The sequence below is a fragment of the Somniosus microcephalus genome, unplaced genomic scaffold (assembly GCF_052327205.1).
Source record: "Somniosus microcephalus isolate GS21.2 unplaced genomic scaffold, FLI_Smic_1.0 unresolved_chr6, whole genome shotgun sequence".
Classification (NCBI taxonomy): domain Eukaryota; kingdom Metazoa; phylum Chordata; class Chondrichthyes; order Squaliformes; family Somniosidae; genus Somniosus; species Somniosus microcephalus.
In genome coordinates, this window is record NW_028225184.1 from 3,977,409 (window position 1) to 3,990,935 (window position 13,527).

Sequence of the window (13,527 nt, forward strand, 5' to 3'; positions counted from 1 at the left end):
CATGCACTTACCTAGCGGGCCGGCCGTTGAGCTGTGGGCCCGCGTGGGATTCCGATCCTGGGCCTGCTCCAACTGCCGGCGCGCAGTGCTTGCGTATCCCAGGGGCACAGTTAGTTCGATGCGTCCCCTGGGATCACGTGCGCCAAGGAGAGCCAATGCTAGCAGGGAATGCTTCATTCATAAGTTTGACAGGAAGAGCTGTCAAACCTATAAATACTATAAGCCCCAAAACATCATTAAAACTTCAAATACATTTTTAAAAGAATCAAATTTTTAAAATAACTATAAATTACATGAAATAACTATTTTAAACAATCATTTAAATTTTTGAAAACATTATTACATTTTCTAACGGGGCTAAAAATAAACATACCTTTCTTTGAAGTGTTTAAAAATAATAAATCTGTGGAGAAAATGATTTAATGTTAATTAATTCACCACTTACCTTGTTAAAAGTAGGCCTTGAGCCTGCTTTTTAAAAGTGTAACTGCTGAAGACTTACCCTCCCAGAGAAACCTGGAAAAAAAATCGTAAGTTTGATGCGCACACGCTCCCTCTCCAGCGCATGCGTTGGACCTCTCAACCCCTTCTTTCAGGGGAACGGAAGTGCCGGTTTCCCACGCATGCTCAGTGCATGCACGAAACCAGCACTTCTGTTGGGCCTACACGTGAGTACCCCATGCGTACTCACCCGTGGAGACCCGAATTTCTGGGCCATTTACTTTTAACTCGTCACAATCGTTATTGAGTTACCAAACTTTCATGGCACAAGAAAATGCAGAACCCCATTTCTGTTGTTCTTTCCATTTATTTTACCACAGATCGGCTCACCCCGCCAGGGATATCACTTGATCAACTGACTGGAGTATACACAAAGGGAGAGACAGCAACCATTGCCTGCACAGTGAACAGAGAGTATCGCGGTCAAATTTACTTTTACACAGGTACTCAACGTCTGAACACTCCTCAAATCGTCACAAAGGACAATCTTGGAACATTCCTGATTACCGGCACAAACCAAGGAGGGCGGTACCAATGCCTACATAGAATCTCCGTCAATAGCAGGTGGTTATGGTCCCCGATCAGTGACGCAGTGGTGGTCACTAAAGCAGGTCAGTGAAGAGGAATACAGACTGTTAATATTTCTATTCAACGATATTGGTATTTTACCAATAAATCTAACTAGTTTCAATGATCAGTGTTTATATATCACACGGAGGCTCATGGCGGTCAGCCCCTTACAGTGCCTTTGAACAATGGGTAAAGAGTCGGCATTTACGATTGTGGAAAGGGAGCATTATTGCCTTTATTTTAATTCATTTATGGGATCTGGGCGTCGCTGGCAAGGCCAGCATTTATTGTCCATCCCGAGTTGCCCATGAGAAGGTGGAGGTGCACCTCATTCTTGAACCGCAGCAGTCCGTGTGGTGAAGGTACGACCACAGTGCTGTTAATGAGGGTGTACCAGGATTTTGAACCAGCAACGATGAAGGATCAGCGATATACTTCTAAGTCAGGATGGTGTGTAACTTGGAGGGGAACTTAGAGGTGGTGGTGTTTCCTTGTCCCTGCTAATCTTGTCCTTCTAGGGGGAAGAGTCCACGGGTTAGGGAGATGCTTCTGAAGAAGCTTTGGCCAGATGCTGCAGTGCATCCTGTAGATGGTACACACTGCAGCCACGGTACGCTGGTGGTGGAGGGATTGAATGCTTAAGGATGTGGATGAAGGGCCAATCAAACGGGCTGCATTGTCCAGGATGGTGTCGAGCTTCTTCTGGGTTGTTGCAGTTGCAGACATCCAGGCAAGTGGAGAGTATTCCATCAGACTCCTTACTTGAGCCTTGTAGATGGTGGAAAGGCTTTGGAGAGTCAAGAGGTCAGACACTTGACTCAGAATACCCAGCCTCTGACCTGCTCTTGCTTCCACTGTATTTATGTGGCTGTCCAGTTAAGTTTCTGTTCAATGGTGACCCCTAGGCTGTTGATGGTGGGGGACTCGGCGATGCAAATGGAGTTGAATGTCAAGGGGAGGTGGTTAGACTGGCGCTTGTTGGAGATAGTCATTGCCTTGATCTACTGTGGCAAGAATGTTACCTGGCACTTAACAGACCAAGCCTGAACGTCGTCCAGGTCATGGAATGATTGACCATGACATGGTTGAATACCATATTCAATTAGAGGGTGAGAAGGTTGGATCTCAAACAAGCGAGCTAAGCTTGAACAAAGGAGCCTATGAAGGTATGAGAGCGGAATTGAGTAGAGTGGATTGGGAAAATAGATTAATGGGTAAGACGATACATGATCAGTGGTGTATATTTAAGGAGTTATTTTACAACTTCCAAAAAATATATATTCCACTGAGAAGAAAAGGGTGTAAAAGAAAAGACAGCCATCCGTGGCTAAGTAAAGAAATTAAGGATAGTATTCGAATAAAAACAAGGGCATATAAGGTAGCCAAATCTAGTGGGAGGATAGAGAATTGGGAAAACTTTAAAAGACAGCAAAAAATAACAAAAAGATTGATTAAGAAAGGGAAGATAGATTATGAAAGTAAATTAGCAAAAAATATAAAAACAGATAGTAAGAGTTTTTATAGTTATATGAAAGGAAAAAGAGTGGCTAAAGTAAATGTTGGTCACTTAGAGGATGAGACCGGGAAATTAATGGTGGGAAACATGGAGGTGGCAAAAACACTGAATGAATATTTTGTATCAGTCTTTACAGTAGAGGACACTAAGAATATCCCAACACTGGACCAACAGGGGGCTATAGGGGGGGAGGAGCTAAACATGATCAAAATCACGAAGGAAGTGGTACTCGGTAAAATAATGGGACTCAAGGCGGATAAATCACCTGGACCTGATGGCTTACATCCTAGGGTCTTGAGGGAAGTGGCGGTAGGGATTGTGGATGCATTGGTAATCATTTTCCAAAACTCCATGGACTCAGCAAAGGTCCCGGCAGACTGGAAAACTGCTAATGTAACACCCTTATTTTAAAAGGGCAGTAGACAGAAGGCTGGAAACTATAGACCGGTTAGCCTAACAGCTGTGGTAGGTAAAATTTTGGAGTCCATTATTAAGGAGACAGTAACAGGATATTTGGATTATCATAATTTAATAGGACAAAGTCAGCATGGTTTTATGAAGGGGAAGTCATGTTTGACAAATTTGCTGGAGTTCTTTGAGGAAGTAACATATAGAGTGGATAAAGGGGAGCCAGTGGACGTAGTGTATTTAGACTTCCAAAAGGCATTTGACAAGGTGCCACACAAAAGATTATTGCTTAAGATAAAAAATCACGGGATTGGGGGTAATATTCTGGCATGGATAGAGGATTGGCTATCTAACAGAAGGCAGAGAGTTGGGATCAATTGTTCATTCTCAGACTGGCAATCAGTAATTAGTGGTGTTCCGCAGGGGTCAGTGCTGGGTCCCCAACTCATTACAATCTATATTAACGATTTGGAGGAGGGGACCGAGTGTAACATATCAAAGTTTGCACATGATACTAAGATGGGAGGGAAAGTACTGAGTGAGGAGGACATAAAAAACCTGCAAGGGGACATAGACAGGCTAAGTAAGTCGGCAGAGTTTTGGCAGATGGAATACAATACTGGAAAGTGTGAGGTTATGCACTTTGGCAGGAAAAATCGTAGAGCAAGTTATTATCTTAATGGCAAGAAACTGGAAAGTACTGAAGTACAAAGGGATCTGGGGGTCCTGGTGCACGAAACTCAAAAGGTTAGTATGCAGGTGCAGCAAGTGATTAAGAAGGCCAATGGAATGTTGGCTTTCATTGCTAGGGTGATAGAATATAAAAATAGGGAGGTATTGCTTCAGTTGTACAAGGTATTGGTGAGACCGCACCTGGAATACTGCATACAGTTTTGGTGTCCATACTTAAGAAAAGACATACTTGCTCTCGAGTCAGTACAAAGAAGGTTCACTCGGTTAATCCCGGGTATGAGGGGATGGACATATGAGGAGAGGTTGAGTAGATTGAGACTCTACTCATTGGAGTTTAGAAGAATGAGAGGCGATCTTATTGAAACAAATAAGATTGTGAAGGGGTTGGATCGGGTGGATGCGGGGAGGATGTTCCCGATGATGGGTGAAACTAGAACTAGGGGGCATAGTCTTAGAATAAGGGGCTGCTTTCAAAATTGAGATGAGGAGGAGCTACTTCACTCAGAGGGTGGCAGATCTATGGAATATGTTGCCCCAAAAAGCTGTAGAAGCTACATCATTACATAAATTTAAAACAGAAATAGACAGTTTCCTAGAAGTAAAGGGAATTAAGGGTTATGGGGAGCGGGCAGGAATTTGGACATGAGTCTAGGTTCGGATCGGACATGGCCCTGTGGGTAGCGGAGCGGGCCCAGGGGCCGTGTAGCCTGATCCTGCACCTATTTCGTGTGTCTAATTCTGTTAGATTCAGGAGATGGTTCTGTGATAGTAGATTGGCGGTTAGGATCAGATCAGCCATGATCTCATTGAATGGCGGAGCAGGCTCGAGGGGCTGATTGGCCTACTCCTGCTTCTATTTCTTATGTTCTTATGTTCTTATGAATGGAACAGAACACTGCAGTCATCATCGAACATCAACATTTCAGACATTATGTTGGAGGGAAGTTCATTGAACAAGCAGCTGAAGATGGTTGGGCAGGGGACACAGCCCTGACGAACTCCTGCAGCGATGTCCTGGGGCTGTGATGATTGAACTTCAATCCCCACAACCATCTTCCATTAAGCTATGTATGACTGTTGCCAGTGGAGTGTTTCCCCCTTATTCCCATTGACTTCAGTATTACTAGGTCTCATTGATGCCAGACTCGGTGAAATGCTGCCTTGATTTCAAGGGCAGTCACACTCACTTCAACTCTGGAATTCAGCTCCTTTATCCATGTTTGGACCAAGGCTGTAATGAGATCGGGAGCCGAGTGGTCTTGGCGGACCCCACACTGGGCATCAGTGAGCGATATATCATATAGTATGACATAGAATTTACCCACAGTAACAGACATAGAAACATAGAATATAGGAGCAGGAGTAGGCCATTCGGCCCCTCGAGCCCGCTCCGACATTCAATGCGATCATGGCTGATCATTCAATTCAGTACCCGGTCCCTGCTTTCTCCCCATATCCCGTGATTCCTTTAGCCTTAAGAAATATATTCAATTCCTTCTTGAACATATTTAATGAATTGGCCTCTACTGCCTCCTGTTGTAGAGAATTCCACAGGTTCGCCACTCTCTGGGTGAAGAAATTCCTCCTCCTTTCTGTCCTAAATGGCCTACCCCTTATCCTTAGAATGTGACCCCTGGTTCTGGACTCACCGACCATCGGGAACTTCCTTCCTGCATCTAGTCTGTCCAGTCCTGTCAGAATTTTATAAATTTCAATGAGATCACCTCTCATTCTTCTAAACTCCAGCGAGTACAAGCCCAATCGACCCAATCTCCCCTCATACATCATTCCTGCCATCCCAGGTATCAGCCTGGTGATTCTTCGTTGAACTCCTTCCATGGCAAGAACATCCTTCCTCAGATAAGGCGACCAAAACTGCACACAATACTCAAGATGTGGTCCCACCAAGGCCCTGTATTACTGCAGCAAGACATCCTTGTTCCTTTACTCAAACCATCTCGCTACAAAGGCCAACATACCATTTGCCTTCTTAACCGCCTGCTGCACCTGCATGCTTACCTTCAGCAGGTGGTGCACAAGGGCACCCAAGTCTCGTTGCACTTCCCCTTCTCCCAATTTATTGCCATTCAGATAATTATCAGCTTTCCTGTTTTTGCCACCAAAGTGGATAACCTCACATTTATCCACGTTATATTGCATCTGCCACGCTTTTGCCCAATCACCCAACCTGTTCAAATCATCCTGGAGTTTCTCGGCATCCTCCTAACAGCACACATGCCCACCCAGCTTTGTGTCATCTGCAAATTTGGAGATATTACATCTAGTTCCCTTGTCTAGATCATTAATATATATTGTGAATAGCTGGGGTCCAAGGACCGATCCCTGCAGTACCCCACTATTCACTACTTGCTACTCAGAAAAAGACCCGTTTATTCCAACAATTCGGCCCAGCTGGTGTAAGCCGGAATTTCAGCTCCACATGAGCCTGCTACCACATTACATCAGCTCATCCTTTCTGCATATTCTTCCATTACCTTCTCCCTCGTGTGTGTAACGAGCGACCCCTTAAATGTAGCCAAACTAGCCGCCTCAACCACTCCAAGTGGTAGCGAGATCCACATTATCGCAACCATCTGGGATGTATTAGTGACTATCTGATATTCATGGCTCCCAGATTAGGATTCCCACAAAAGTGGAAACATTTTCCCTGAGTCTCCCCAATCAAAAACTTTCGTAACCTTGAAGATCTCCATCAGGTCACCCGTCAGCCTTCTATTTTATAGTGAAAAGAACCCCAACCTGTTCAACATTTCCTGATAGTTTTAACCTCTGTGTTCTGGATCATCCTTGTAAATCATAGTTTCACCTTCTCCTGCGTCTCTATATCATTTTTATAATATGGAGTCCAGAACTGTGCACAATACTCCACGTGTGGTCCATAAAATCTTGTGCAGGCTGTGGAGTCTTAATACAGGATCTATGTTCCTGGTTTCCAATTTCCCCCCACATGTCTGACCCATCAGGGTGTATCGATTAATACCACAAACCAATGAGGGCGTTACCAACGCCAATATAGAACCTCCTTCAATAGCAGGTGGTTAGAATTGATGGTCACTTTAGCTGGTGAGTGAAAGGGAGCAGAGATTTTAATATGCATATTCAATGCTCTTGGTATGTAGAGAAAATCAGCCGTATTTCAGTAACATTGTTTAATACTCACAGAGAGTGTCACTGCGCTCAACTCTTGTCTGTAACCAGTAATTCTGAACTCACAGAGTGACACTTTCCTGTCAGCGACACCATTAATCAGAGAATCACAGAGCACAGAAGGAGGCCATTTGGTCCATCCTGCCTGTGCCGGCACTGAAAGAACTGTCCAAATAGTCCATTTGCCTTAGCTTTGAAATCATTCCTAACGTGTGATGCCCCTTATTGGACATAATACTCCAGCTGGAACCTAAGCAGTGACGTATAAATGTTTAGCATAACGTCCTTACTTTTATACTCTGTACCTCTATTCATTGAGCTTTTTAGCAGCCTTCTCAATCATTCCCGCCACCTTCAAAGACTTGTTTACGTAGACGATGTGTCTCTTGCTTACTCCATCCCGTTTAAAATTATACATTGTAGTTTACATTGTCTCTCCTCATTCTTCCTACCAAAATTCTTAAATTCACACTACTCTGTGTTAAATTTAATCTGCAATGATTCACCCATGTTTCAACAGCCTGTGTGTGCCCAGCTCATGTGTTTTACTATCATCCACACTGCTCACTATATTTACCAGTTCTGTAAGAACTGCAAACATTTTAAATTATGCTCCGCATACCCATGACCAGGCCAATAATATTTTCGATCCAAAAAGTAAGTCGTTATTGCATTGTGAATAGATTGTCAATATTTGTTCCATTCGCACTACAGGTCTACCCAAACCAAATCCGTCAATGGATTCCAGTGTTGCTGTGAAGGGTGGAGAAGTCACCTTTAACTATACTATCTCCCAGGACCTTCGTGGCTTCACATTTTACTTATACAGGCACGGAAAAAAGAATTACTCGGTTGTCCAGCCTGCTGCTGCATGGAGCAATTCTGTCACCTTCACCATCAGGAATATAGATCACGTCCAAGGAGGATATTACATCTGTCTGTATAAGGAGAATGTGGAGGGGAAACAGCTAACATCGGCACTGAGTGACCCGGTACAACTAATTGTAAGAGGTCAGTGAGATTCACACAGTCTCTGTGTTTATTTCTTTTCCATTTAGCTGGTTTATGTACCGATTGCAGAAGGAATGAATGAATAAATGAATGATTGAATAACTGAATGAATCAATCAATCACTGAATGAATGAAGGAATGACTAAAACAGTTTTAAAAAAGCAATCGCTCAATGAAACAGCTAATGAATCAAACAAACAGTCACACATGACAACGTTGCCACTACTTTCAGCCACGTCCAACGTTATGATCTGTTACAGGATTGATAGAATTTCTCTCATCCTGTTGTTGTGATTGTCCCTGTAACACACCGGGCTGTGGTTTGTCCTTTACATTTGATGGTTCTTCCTAATTTGCTTGAGGGCCGTCTATTAACTCGTTGTAAAATGTAAGTGACAGTGAACTGCTGAACCACTGTGTAAAATTCAGACTTACGAGATTTGGGGAAATTGTATATGAATTTAATTTGGTAACTGTTGTTGCAATTCTTCTTGGAATATTTCACCGTAAAATAGGATAAAATTATCCAGTTAACACAGAAAACTTTGATGGAGATGTAACAGCTGTTAAACATGTTTAATATTACCGCCAGGCAAACACAGACTTTGTGTTGTTTCTCGCTCTCGCTGTCTGCACTATATGATCCCTAACTCAGAGCCCTCTAGTGCAAATGCGATTACCTTCAACATTTAACGCTAGCTTCTTCATATGCATGTTTCAATCATATTGACAGCCTAACTCATAGTATCTAAAATGTAATGGTTAACTAAAGCACGGCCTGCCTTGCCTTATAACGATCAGTTTATTTCCATTGCAGAAAGAGAGAGACGGACAAACTCACGCACTCACACGCACACACATACAAACACAGACTCAAAATCACTTAGATACACACACACTCACAATCACACACAGAAAACCACTCAGACACTCACACACACACAAAAACTCACACACGTGCACACTCGCAAACAGACACTCACACACACTCAGACACACATTCAGACTCACACACATGCAAACACAGTATCACTCACAGATATCATCACACAAACACTCACACACACAATCAAAAGCACTCAAACACACTCACCCACAGACACACAATCACACACACAAACAAAGCAGCATTTGACCGAATTTGGCATCGAGGAGCCCGAGTAAAATTGAAGACAACGGGAATCTGGTGGAAAACTCTGCACTGGCTAGATTTATACCTAGCAAAAGTGATGCTGTTTGTGGTGGTTGAAGGTTTATCATCATATTCCCAGGACATCGCTGCCAGAGTTCCTCAGGGCACTGTCCTCGGCCCAACAATCTTCAGCTGCTTCTTTAATGGCCTTTCCTCCATCATAAGGTCAAAAGTGGGGAAGTTCGCTGAGGACTGCACAGTGTTTAGTGTATTTGGTAACTCCTCAGACAATTAGCCAGTCCATGCCCGCAAGAAACAAGACCTAGAGGACATTCAGGCTTGGGCTGATAAGAGGCAGGTAACACTCGCGCCACAGAAGTGCCAGACAATTATAATTTCCAACAAGCGAGCCTCTAACCACCACCCCTTGACATTCAACGGCATTAGCATCGCTGAACTCCCCACCATCAACATCCTGGGGGTCACCCTTAACCAGAATCTTAACTGGACCAGCCACATAAATAATGTGGCAACAAGAGCAGGTCAGAGGCTGGGTATTCTGCGGCGACTGTCGCACATTCTGACTCCCCAATGCCTTTCCAGCATCTACAAAGCACAAGTCAAGAGTGTGATGGAACACTATTCAATTGCCTGCATTAGTGCAGTTCTAACAGCAATCAAAAAGTTCGACACCATCCAAGGCAAAGCAGCCCGCTTTATTGGCACCTCATCCACCACCTCAATTATTCACGCCATCCACCACTGGCGCACAGTGGCTGCAGTGTGTACAATCTGCAAGATGCACTGAAACAACTCAGCAGGGCTTCATCAGAAGCAGCTCCCAAACCCGCGAACTCTAACACCTAGAAGGACAGGGGCAGCAGGCGCATGGGAACACCACCAATTCCAGTTCCTCTCCAAGCCACACACAATTCTGACTTGCAATTTTATCGCCATTCCTTCATCATCGCTGGATCAAAATCCTGGAACTCCCTCCGTAACAGCACTGTGGGACTACCATCACTAATCGAACTGCAGTGGTTAAAGAAGGCGGCTCACCACCACCTTCTCTGGGGCATCTAGGGATGGGCAATAAGTGTTGGCCTTGCCAGAACGTCAACATTCCATGAACGAAAAAACACTCACGCACACAAACACACATACTCACACACTCAAACACATACACTCACAAACTCACACACTCACACACACACACTCTCACACATGCACACACACACACTCACACACACACACACTCACACACACACACTCATAAACACACACACATACACATATACTCACAAACACACACACTCACACACATACACACAGACTCACTCATACACACAAACACTCAAACACACTCACACACTCACACATTCACACACACACACACTCACACACACACTCACACACACACCCATACACTCAAACACATACACACAGACTCACACTCACACACACACTCATATACTCACAAACACACACACTCACACAAACACTCACACACATACACACAGACTCACCCTCAAACACACACTCACACACACACTCACACACATACACACACACACTCTCACACACACACACTCACACATTCAGACACATAAACACACACATGCACACACACTCATACATACACACACACACTCTCTCACACAAACACACTCACAAACTCAACCACACACACACATAAACACACACACACACATATACTCTCAAACACACATACTCACACACACACTCACACACATACATACAGACTCACACTCACACAGACACTCACACACATATACACGCAAACTCTCCCTCACACACACACTCACACTGACACACCCACACACACATTCACACACACACACGCTCACACACACACACACATACAGAGAGACTCACACTCACACACACTCACCCACATAAGCACACACACACTCATATACTCACAAACACACACACTCACACACATACACACAAACTCACACACACACACACACACTCACACACATACACACACACCCATACATACACACACACTCTCATACACACACATATGCTCATTGGCACTGACACACACTCACTCACAATATTCCGCTCTATCCATACTGTATTCCGCTTGAGATTCCCTTTTATCAGGTGTAGTAGTGAAGTTCAATAAACCCGCAGTTTTGAGAATCTAGCTTACCTCATCCCCTGATTACACTGCACCCTGATGGGTGCCACTGATGATATTCTGCTGCAAATATCCGCCAACCATGTTCGAAAGTCTGTCACTCTGTACATGGACATGTATTTAAATATTAACAATTCGTTAAAACAAACAATTAACGAGTGAATCGAGTTTAAAGGCCAGCGGCTGTTGCCGGTAGAAATCTGCAGATTCCAATAATTCATATATCGGCAGTGACAACAACAACAAAAATTTGTATTGGTATAGCGCCTTTAACTATATAAAACGTCCCAAGACGCGTCACAGGAGCAATTATCAAAAAATGATACCCAGCCCTATAGGGAAAAATTAGGGCAGATGACCAGATGCTTGGTCAAAGAGGTGGGTTTTAAAGAGCGTCGTAAAATGAGGAAACAGATGTAGAAATTCTGGAGGTTTAGGGAGGGAATGCCAATACTTAGGGCCCAGGCAACTGAAGGCACTGTCGCCAACGGGGCAGCGAATAAAATCGGGGATGTGAAAGATGTCAGAATTGGAGGAGCGCAGAGAACTCGCAGGTTTGTAGGGCTGGAGGAGTTTATACAGATAGAGAGTGGTCGAGGCCCATGGAAGGACTTGAAAACAAGAACGAGCCTTTTAACATCACGGCGTTGTTTGAACGGGAACAAATGGAAATCAGCTACCACAGGCATGAACGGGGATAGTGCGAGTTAGGATACGGGCAGCAGAGATTTGGATGAGCTCGAGTTTATTCAGGGTAAAACACACAGTGAAATGAAGAATGGATTAAAGTCATCCCAGAGTGAGACTGTCTCTGATAATTAATGCTGAATGAGGATATCACGATGGTTCCGTACTTGCCAGGCGAATGTTAGATATGATTACAGAGTGACTCTGTATTTGTGTCCTCAGTGGAAACGGGAGAATTACCCATTGACATTTTCTCTTTCTGTCATCTTCTAGGATCTTACTTAACATCTTATTCAATCACAATTCGTTTGTGTCTCGCTGCATTTATCCTATTTGGGACTCTGATTATCCTGGGAGAAGAGTGCAAACCGATAAAGGCAAACAAACATCGTGACGGTACATTTGAAGAATATTGATTCCCTGCAATATTTCATGTTGTAATAAAGTCAGAAAGGAAGAGATTTTGATTTTCACATTGCGCTGTAAATAAGTATTAATGTCCGCATTATTAAATGTCGACATTACAATAAAAGTTAGTACCAATGCTGAAAATCAAGGGCCTTACAATGTTCCTCTTACGCACAAAATGTGCAAATTACTTCCTCACTCTTTGACAGTGCATGAGACATGGCGATAAAGATAACAAGGAGGTGACGGTTGCCGGGAACCTATCAAAAAGTGGCGGAATTGTAAATAACTAGCGAATTGAATGCATTTAGATTCGACATTTGCAAATTCCTCTCAATTGTTTGCACCGATTATATCTGAAACAAGATATGCATCAGTTTATTGATATTTACCCAGTTGTAATTGCCAGTTGCGACAGAAATCTGAGAGTTACAATTCAGACCCGTTGCCAAAAATTAGAATGTTACAACTATTTGCAAAATTATGCTCAAGTAATTTCAACCCTTTTAAAAATCTGGAACTCCAGTCACTCAAAAAGCACCGTTTAAAAGTTAATAATCACTTCACCACGCAAAAACTGTCAACACAGACAAATTCATTGTTAGGATTACCATCAGCCCATTCTCCCAATACAAAGACTTGTCTAAAATTCTACCATTAACTACAACCAATGGAGTTAATCCATTATAATCCAATTAATTACTAAGTGACTCTGGTAGTAGTAGCAAGGAGAACATACTGTATCTGAGAGTGTCAGTTAAATACATGCCGAAATCAGTAATTTTCCATGCTTTAGACATAAGCTCGGAAATTGCCTGACTTGGGCCAAGTTCAGGTGATGAATACGGTTGTTACACATTCAATGTTGAGACCTGGTTGAAAAGAGGAATCTGGCTCCACAGCGCCACCGAAGGGCCGGACTCCACTACTGCATGATTAATAGTAAATGCTCTCAGAGTCGATTTCTGCTGTAAATATAAGAGGGTGCCCAGAAATCATTACAGCCGTAAGTTGTACAGGAAACCCACGCACGCTCAAATGTGTTTTAATAACGGTAGTATATGATTAGTGGCGTTGCCGTTAATCAATTGTTGAACATTCGTTGTTCAACAAATTTATGAAATGGCGATGAAGTCGGTAGAGGGCATTTAAAATTTATTATAGAGCGAAACCTCGTGGCTAGGAACTCTAATTTACTCATGACAGCTGACTTCACAAAATTGAATCGGAAATGTTGAAATGTTAATTTGCCACAGCAAATGT

The 13,527-nt window shown here is 43.3% G+C and overlaps 1 pseudogene; it reads left to right on the forward strand.

Annotated features, from left to right (window-relative positions):
• LOC147086921 (Fc receptor-like protein 5) overlaps positions 1–12,327 on the forward strand; it is a 40,805-nt pseudogene extending 28,478 nt beyond the window's left edge.
• The last annotated feature ends 1,200 nt before the right edge of the window (positions 12,328–13,527 follow it).